This window comes from Balaenoptera borealis (genome assembly GCF_965194805.1).
Source record: "Balaenoptera borealis genome assembly, chromosome: 8".
NCBI lineage: Eukaryota > Metazoa > Chordata > Mammalia > Artiodactyla > Balaenopteridae > Balaenoptera > Balaenoptera borealis.
The window spans coordinates 21,299,005-21,305,830 of record NC_138865.1 but is presented as its reverse complement, the minus strand read 5'-3'; the positions used below and the strand labels follow the sequence as shown (position 1 = coordinate 21,305,830).

Sequence of the window (6,826 nt, the reverse complement as noted above, 5' to 3'; positions counted from 1 at the left end):
TTTAAAATCAACAATGATTATATTTATACTTTAGATATAATTTTTAAGATATTTTTAAAATCGAAGTATAATTGATTTATAATATTATATCACTTTCAGGTGTACCACATAGTGATTCAAAATTTTATAGATTATACTCCATTTATAGTTATTATAAAATATTGACTATATTCACTGTGCTGTGAATATATTATATATCCTTGTAGCTTATTTATTTTATATGTAGTAGTTTGTACCTCTTGAGATCCTACCCCTTCCTTGCCCCTCCCCACTTCCCTCTCATGACTGGTAACCACTAGTTTGTTCTCTATATCTGTAAGCTAGTTTCTTTTTTGTCATATTCCCTATTTTGTTTAATTTTTTTGGTACCATATATAAGTGATAACATACAGTATTTGTCTTTGTCTGACATATTTTATGAAGCATAAAATAAGTCCATCCATGTTGTTGCAAATGGTAAAATTTCATTCATTTTTATGGCCGAGTAGTATTCCATTGTATATATATACCACACCTTCTTTATCCATTCATCTGTTGATAGACACTAACTAGGGTTGCTTCCATATCTTTGCTATTGTAAATAATGCTGCTATGAACATTGGGGTTCATGTATCTTTTCAAAATAGTGTGTTCATTTTCTTCAAATATGTACCCAGGAGTGGAATTGCTGGATCATATGATAGTTCTATGTTTAGTTTCTTTGAGGAAACTTTATATTGTTTTCCACAGTGGCTGCACAAATTTACATTTCCATCAACAGTGTACAAGGACTCCCTTTTCTCCACATTCTAGCAAGCATTAGCTATTTGTGTTTTGTTTTGTTTTGTTTTTTGATGACAACCATTCTGACAGGTGTGAGGTGATATCTCATTGTGGTTTTGATTTGCATTTCTCTGATGATTCGCAATGTCGAGCACCTTTTCATGTGCCTGTTGGCCATCTGTATGTCTTCTTTGGAGAAATGTTATTCAGGTCTTCTGCCCATTTTTTAATCAGGTTGTTTGTTTGTTTGATATTGAGTTGTATGAGCTGTTAATATATTTATGTATATTAATATATTTTGGATAATAATCCCTTATTGGTCATATCATTTGCAAATATTTTCCCTCATTCAGTAGGTTATCATTTCATGTTATCAATGGTTTCCTTTGCTGTGCAAAACTTTTAAGTTTAATTAGGTCCCATTTGTTTATTTTTGCTTTTGTTTCCTTTGCCTTAGGAGACAGATCAAAAAAAAAATTGCTACAGTTTATGTCAAAGAGCGTTCTGCCTTTGTTTTCCTCTAGGAGTTTTGTGGTTTCAGGTCTTACATACAGGTCAGTAATCCATTTTGAGTTTATTTTTGTATATGGTGTGACTAATTTCATTCTTTTACATTATCTGTCCAATTTTCCCAGCACCGTTTATTGAAAAGACTGTCTTTTCTCCATTGTATATTCTTTCCTCCTTTATCATAGATTTATTGACCATAAGTGCATGGGTTTATTTCTGGTCTCTCTATTCTGTTTCATTGATCTATATATCTCTTTTTGTGCCAGTACCATGCTGTTTTGATTACTATAGCTTTGTAGTATAGCCTGAAGTCAGAGAGCATGATACTCCAACTTTGTTCTTTTTTCTCAAGATTGCTTTGGCAAATTGGGGTCTTTTGTGGTTCCATATAAATTTTAGGATTATTTGTTCTAGTTCTATGAAAAATGACATTGGTATTTTGATAGACATTGTACCAAATCCATAGATTGCCTTGGGGAGTAAGTTCATTTAAATAATATTAATTCTTCAAATTCATGAACATGGTATATCTTTTAATCTGTTTGTGTCATCTTCAATCTCTTTCATCAGTGTTTTATGGTTTTCCCAGTACAGGTATTTTGATGCGATTGTATATGGGATTGTTTCCTTAATTTCTCTTTCTGATAGTTCATTGTTAGTGTATAGAAATACAACAGATTTCTGTATATTAATTTTGTATCCTACAGCTTCACTGAATTCATTGATAAACTCCAGTAGTTTTTGGTGGCATCTTTAGGATTTACTATGTGTAGTATCATGTCATCTGCAAACAGTGAGAGTTTTACTTCTTTCTTTCCAATTTGGATTCCTTTTATTTCTTTTTCTTGTCTGATTGCTGTGGCTAGGACTTCCAATACTATGTTGAATAAAAGTGGTGAAAGTGGGCATCCTTGTCTTGTTCCTGATCTTAGAGGAAATGCTTTCAGCTTTTTCACCATTGAGTATAATGTTAGCTGTGGGTTTGTCATATATGGCCTTTATTATATTGAGGTATGTTCCCTCTATGGCCACTTACTGAAGAGTTTTTATCATAAATGGATGTTGAATTTTATCACAAGCTTTTTCTGCCTCTATTGAGATGATCATACGGTTTTTATTCTTCAATGTGTTTATGTGGTGTATCACATTGATTGATTTGCAGATATTGAATCATTCTTGCATCCCTGGGATAAATCCCAGTTGATCATGGTGCATGATCCTTTTTCTTTTTTTCTTTACGTTATTTTGTGTCCCTCATGACTTTTAAAAGGGCTCTTTTTTTAAAAAATTTATTTATTTTTGGCTGCATTGGGTCTTTGTTGCGGTGCACGGGCTTCTCACTGTGGTGGCTTCTCTTGTTGCGGAGCACGGGCTCTAGGTGCACGGGCTTCAGTAGTTGTGGCTTGCAGGCTCTAGAGCGCAGGCTCAGTAGTTGTGGCGCACGGGCTTAGTTGCTCCGTGGCATGTGGGATCTTCCTGGACCAGGGCTCGAACCAGTGTCCCCTGCATTGGCAGGGGGATTCTTAACCACTGCCCCACCAGGGAAGCCTGCATGATCCTTTTAATGTGTTGTTGGATTCTATTTGCTAATATTTTGTTGAGGATTTTGGCATCTGTGTTCATTAGTGATATTGGCCTGAAATTTCCTTTTTCATGTGATATTTTTGTCTGATTTTGGTATTAGGGTGATGCCGGCTTCATAGAATGAGTTCAGAAGTGTTCCTTCCTCTGCAATTTTTTAGAATAGTATGAGGACAGGTGTTAACTCTTCTCTAAATATTTGGTAAAATTCACCTGTAAAGCCATCTCGTCTTGGACTTTTGTTTGCTGGGAGTATTTTTGTTTGTTTTTGTTTTTGTTTTATTGCTGATACAATTTCATTACTGGTAATTGGTCTGTTCATATTTTCTCTTTCTTCCTGGTTTAGTCTTGGGCAAGTGTACATTTCTAGGAATTTGTCCATTTCTTCTAGGCTGTCCATTTTACTGACATATAGTTGTTTGTAGTAATCACTCATGATCCTTTGTATTTCTGTGGTGTTAGTTGTAACTTCTACTTTTTCATTTCTGATTTTATTGATTTGGGTCCTCTCTATTCTTTTCTTGATGAGTTTGGCTAAAGTTTTATAAATTTTGTTTATCTTTTTAAAGAATTTAGCTCTTAATTTCATTGATCTTTTCTATTTTTGTTTTGTCTTTATTTAATTTATTTCTGCTCGGATCTTTATAATTTTTTCCTCCTTTTAGCTTTGGGCTTTGTTTGTTCTTTTTCTATTTCATGTAGGGTAAGCTTAAGTTGTTTGAGATTTTTCTTTTTTCCCCAGGTAAGCTTATATAGCTATAAACTTCCCTCTTAGAACTGCTTTTGCTGCATCCCACGGATTTTGGATCATCGTGTTTTTGTTTTCATTTTTCTCCAGGTATTTTTTTTTTTTTTAATTTCTTCTTTGATTTCTTCAGTGACCCATTGGTTGTTTAGTAGCATATTTTTTAGTGTCCACATATTTGTGTTTTTATATATAGCAATCTTTATATATATATAAGTGATTAGTTTAAGCTGCTAATCTCTTAATTTCAAACACATTTTAATAACCCTGCTTTAGTACTCTCCTGCCTTCATGATTACTGTTTTTGACATCACATTTTATATCCATTTGTTTTGTGAATACTTAACTGCTTATTGTGGATATAGATGATTTTACTACTTTTGTCTTTTAACCTTCCTACTAGCTTTGTATGTGGTCGATTTATTACCATTACTGTATATATGCCTTTACTGATGAGCTTTTTCCTTTCCTAATTTTCATGTTTCTGGTTGTGGCCTTTTCTTTTTTGTTTAGAGAAGTCCCTTTAACATTTCTTGTAAAGCTGGTTTGGTGGTGCTGAACTCTCTTAGCTTCTGTTCACCTGTAAAATTTTGATCTCTCCATCAAATCTGAATGAGCGCTTTGTCGGGTAAAGTAGTTTTGATTGTAGGCTTTTCCCTTTCAACATTTTAAATATATGATGCTACTCCCTTCTGGCCTGCAGAGTTTCTGCTGAAAAGTCAGCAATAGCATTATGGGAGTTCCTTAGCTTGTAACTTTTTGTTTTCCATTGCTGCTTTTAATATTCTCTTTTTATCTTTAATTTTTTGCCATTTTCATTACAATATGTCTTGGTGTGGTCCTTTTTGTGTTGATCCTGTTTGGAACTCTCTGTGCTTCCTGAACTTGGATGTCTGTTCCCTTTCCCAGGTTAAGGAAGTTTTCAGCTATTATGTCTTCAAATATGTTCTCTGCCTCTTTCTCTCTTCTCCTTCTTGGATCCCTATAATGCGAATGTTAGTACAGTTGATGTTGTCCCAGTGATCTCTGAAATTGTCCTCATTTCTTTTTAGTCTCTGGCCCTCTCACCTGTCTCGTTATGGTTCCTTCTTTATATCTTTAGTTGTAGATTTTTCAGGTAGGTTACAGTCTTTTTCATCAATAGCTGTTCTGTAAATAGTTGTAATTTTGGTGTGCCAGTGAGTAGAGATGAGCTCAGGGTCTTTCTACTCTGCCATCTTAGGAACTCTCCCAATTTTTGAGATCTTTAACTGACTTTAAGATGTCTGACTAATATTAAATTAACTTAATGAATAACATTGTCACCCAAAATCTTTGGTGATTAGACTGCATAAATATAGATGGATTATAAAAGTGATCAATCATTCTATAATGCATATTTGCTTTCTGCAAAGCTCCAATTAAGATGGTAAATTTATGTGAAATATATTACCTTTTATACTACACTCATGAAGCTAATTTATTTTAAAAAACTGAAGTTAAAATTTAAAAATTTTAACTACATATATGTATTTGTGTGTATTTCAACAAGAATGCATATAAAATGTTTTAAACTGAAAAAGCTTATGAATAATAAAGAGAAGAGCAAATAGTTCAGATAAAAATTATTTTGATCTTTGAATATACAGTCTACTCTTTAAAGAAAAAGGAAACAATTTTGTTCTTTGTCTTCTGTGGAGGACACAAACCCACAGCTAACTCTTATCTTCCAAAAAGTCAACCTTCCAAGAAAGTGTTCTCTATTGGTAGCTTTGCACTAAATTTCTTGAATCTTTTTAAACAAAAATCTCTCATTTCTAAAAAGCTAAATTAAAAAAATAAATAAATAAATAAAAAATAAAAAGCTAAATATTAAACCTTGGTTTTCTGGCTTAGTAATTTCCTGTCTTTAAAAAATATGACATGTATTCATATCCTACTGTGATTAAATATTTGACCACTTTGTTTTGATATTTCCTTTCCTTAATCTTAGTCCACAGTTAAAACAAAACTGTCAGATCCAAAAAGAGAAGTCTGATTAATTATGTGGTGATAAAATGTTATCAATATGTTTTAGTAATTGTTTACTTTTCAGGTTGAATAGAACATACTTGGATTCATGTATAATGATTGAGGCAAAGGTGTTCAAAAATTGATGCTTTTATTTAGACACAAAACCCTTGTAATTTGGTAACAACTATAATACATACTTCATGAAAAAATTAAAGGTCCTGGACATTTGTCAATATCCTCATTGATTGCAAGTCTCTTCTCTCTGGATCATTATTGGCTAGATATACCCCAATAGAGGCTTCCACTCTTCTACATTCTGATTTAAATACCATCAACTAATCAGAGCTATTCAGTATTACCACCCACAGGTGGTTTCATAAGCTATAGATCAAAAAATGAGTTTTCTAGAACAGGCAAAAAAAAAAAAAACCTCAGTAGAAAATGGTACCAGGTAACAAACAGACTTCCTAAGGGACGGTTAGGATTTCTAGGACTCTTTCTATCTAGGAAGAGATGTCATGTGTCTTATGCTTTTTTTTTTTTTTCTTTTAAAGCTTCCTAGGTAATTCTTATGTTCAGCTATGGCTGAGCACTACTGACATAAAGTGTGAATTGCCTATCAGTTTTGCAAAGTCACCCAATATTGAGAGTAGAAAGACATTCTTAATATTATAAGTGGTGTTCTGATCTGCTTGGAGCTCTTGAATGTGGGGCCCATCTGTACCTGGGTACTGGAGCCCCGTGTTCTGCTTGCATACATAATGTTGAGATGGTTAATCATTGCATTTTTTAGCAACAAAATTTTAGCAGATCTTTCTGAGTAATTCAATTTTATTATGAGAGATCACATTATTAAATTACTTTCAGAAGAATATACTGACCATAGAATTTAGGTTGTCAGACATACTTATAGGTAAACAAATCTGTGATATTAAAACTAAAATATTAAATTAATTTTTTAACTTAAAAATACCTTAAAATGAGAAGTTTGCCCATGTTTGCCTGCTTGAAGTGGTGGTTTTCAGTTTATTTAAATGAGACTCAGAGAAGTTCTTTAACTTGAAATATTGTCATTTAATTAATGGATCCCATTGAAGAATGAAGTATTTAAAATATATGACTAAAGAAATGATGATATAATTATTTATTCTATAAGGATTAGCACAACAGTAACAGATTAATATTATCTGCTCTACAATTCTAATTGAAAAATCAAATGCTGAATCTTGAGATACT

General features: G+C 32.7%; 1 protein-coding gene across 1 annotated transcript in view; it reads right to left on the bottom strand.

Moving 5' to 3' along the window:
* Positions 1 to 2,247: 2,247 nt before the first annotated feature.
* The window catches only part of NUP62CL (nucleoporin 62 C-terminal like), an 888,162-nt gene continuing 883,583 nt past the window's right edge, over positions 2,248 to 6,826 (bottom strand). The window contains exon 2 of the mRNA XM_082402991.1: positions 2,248 to 2,820. The gene's annotated coding sequence lies outside the window, so the exon portion shown is untranslated. The remainder of the gene's footprint in view (positions 2,821 to 6,826) is intronic.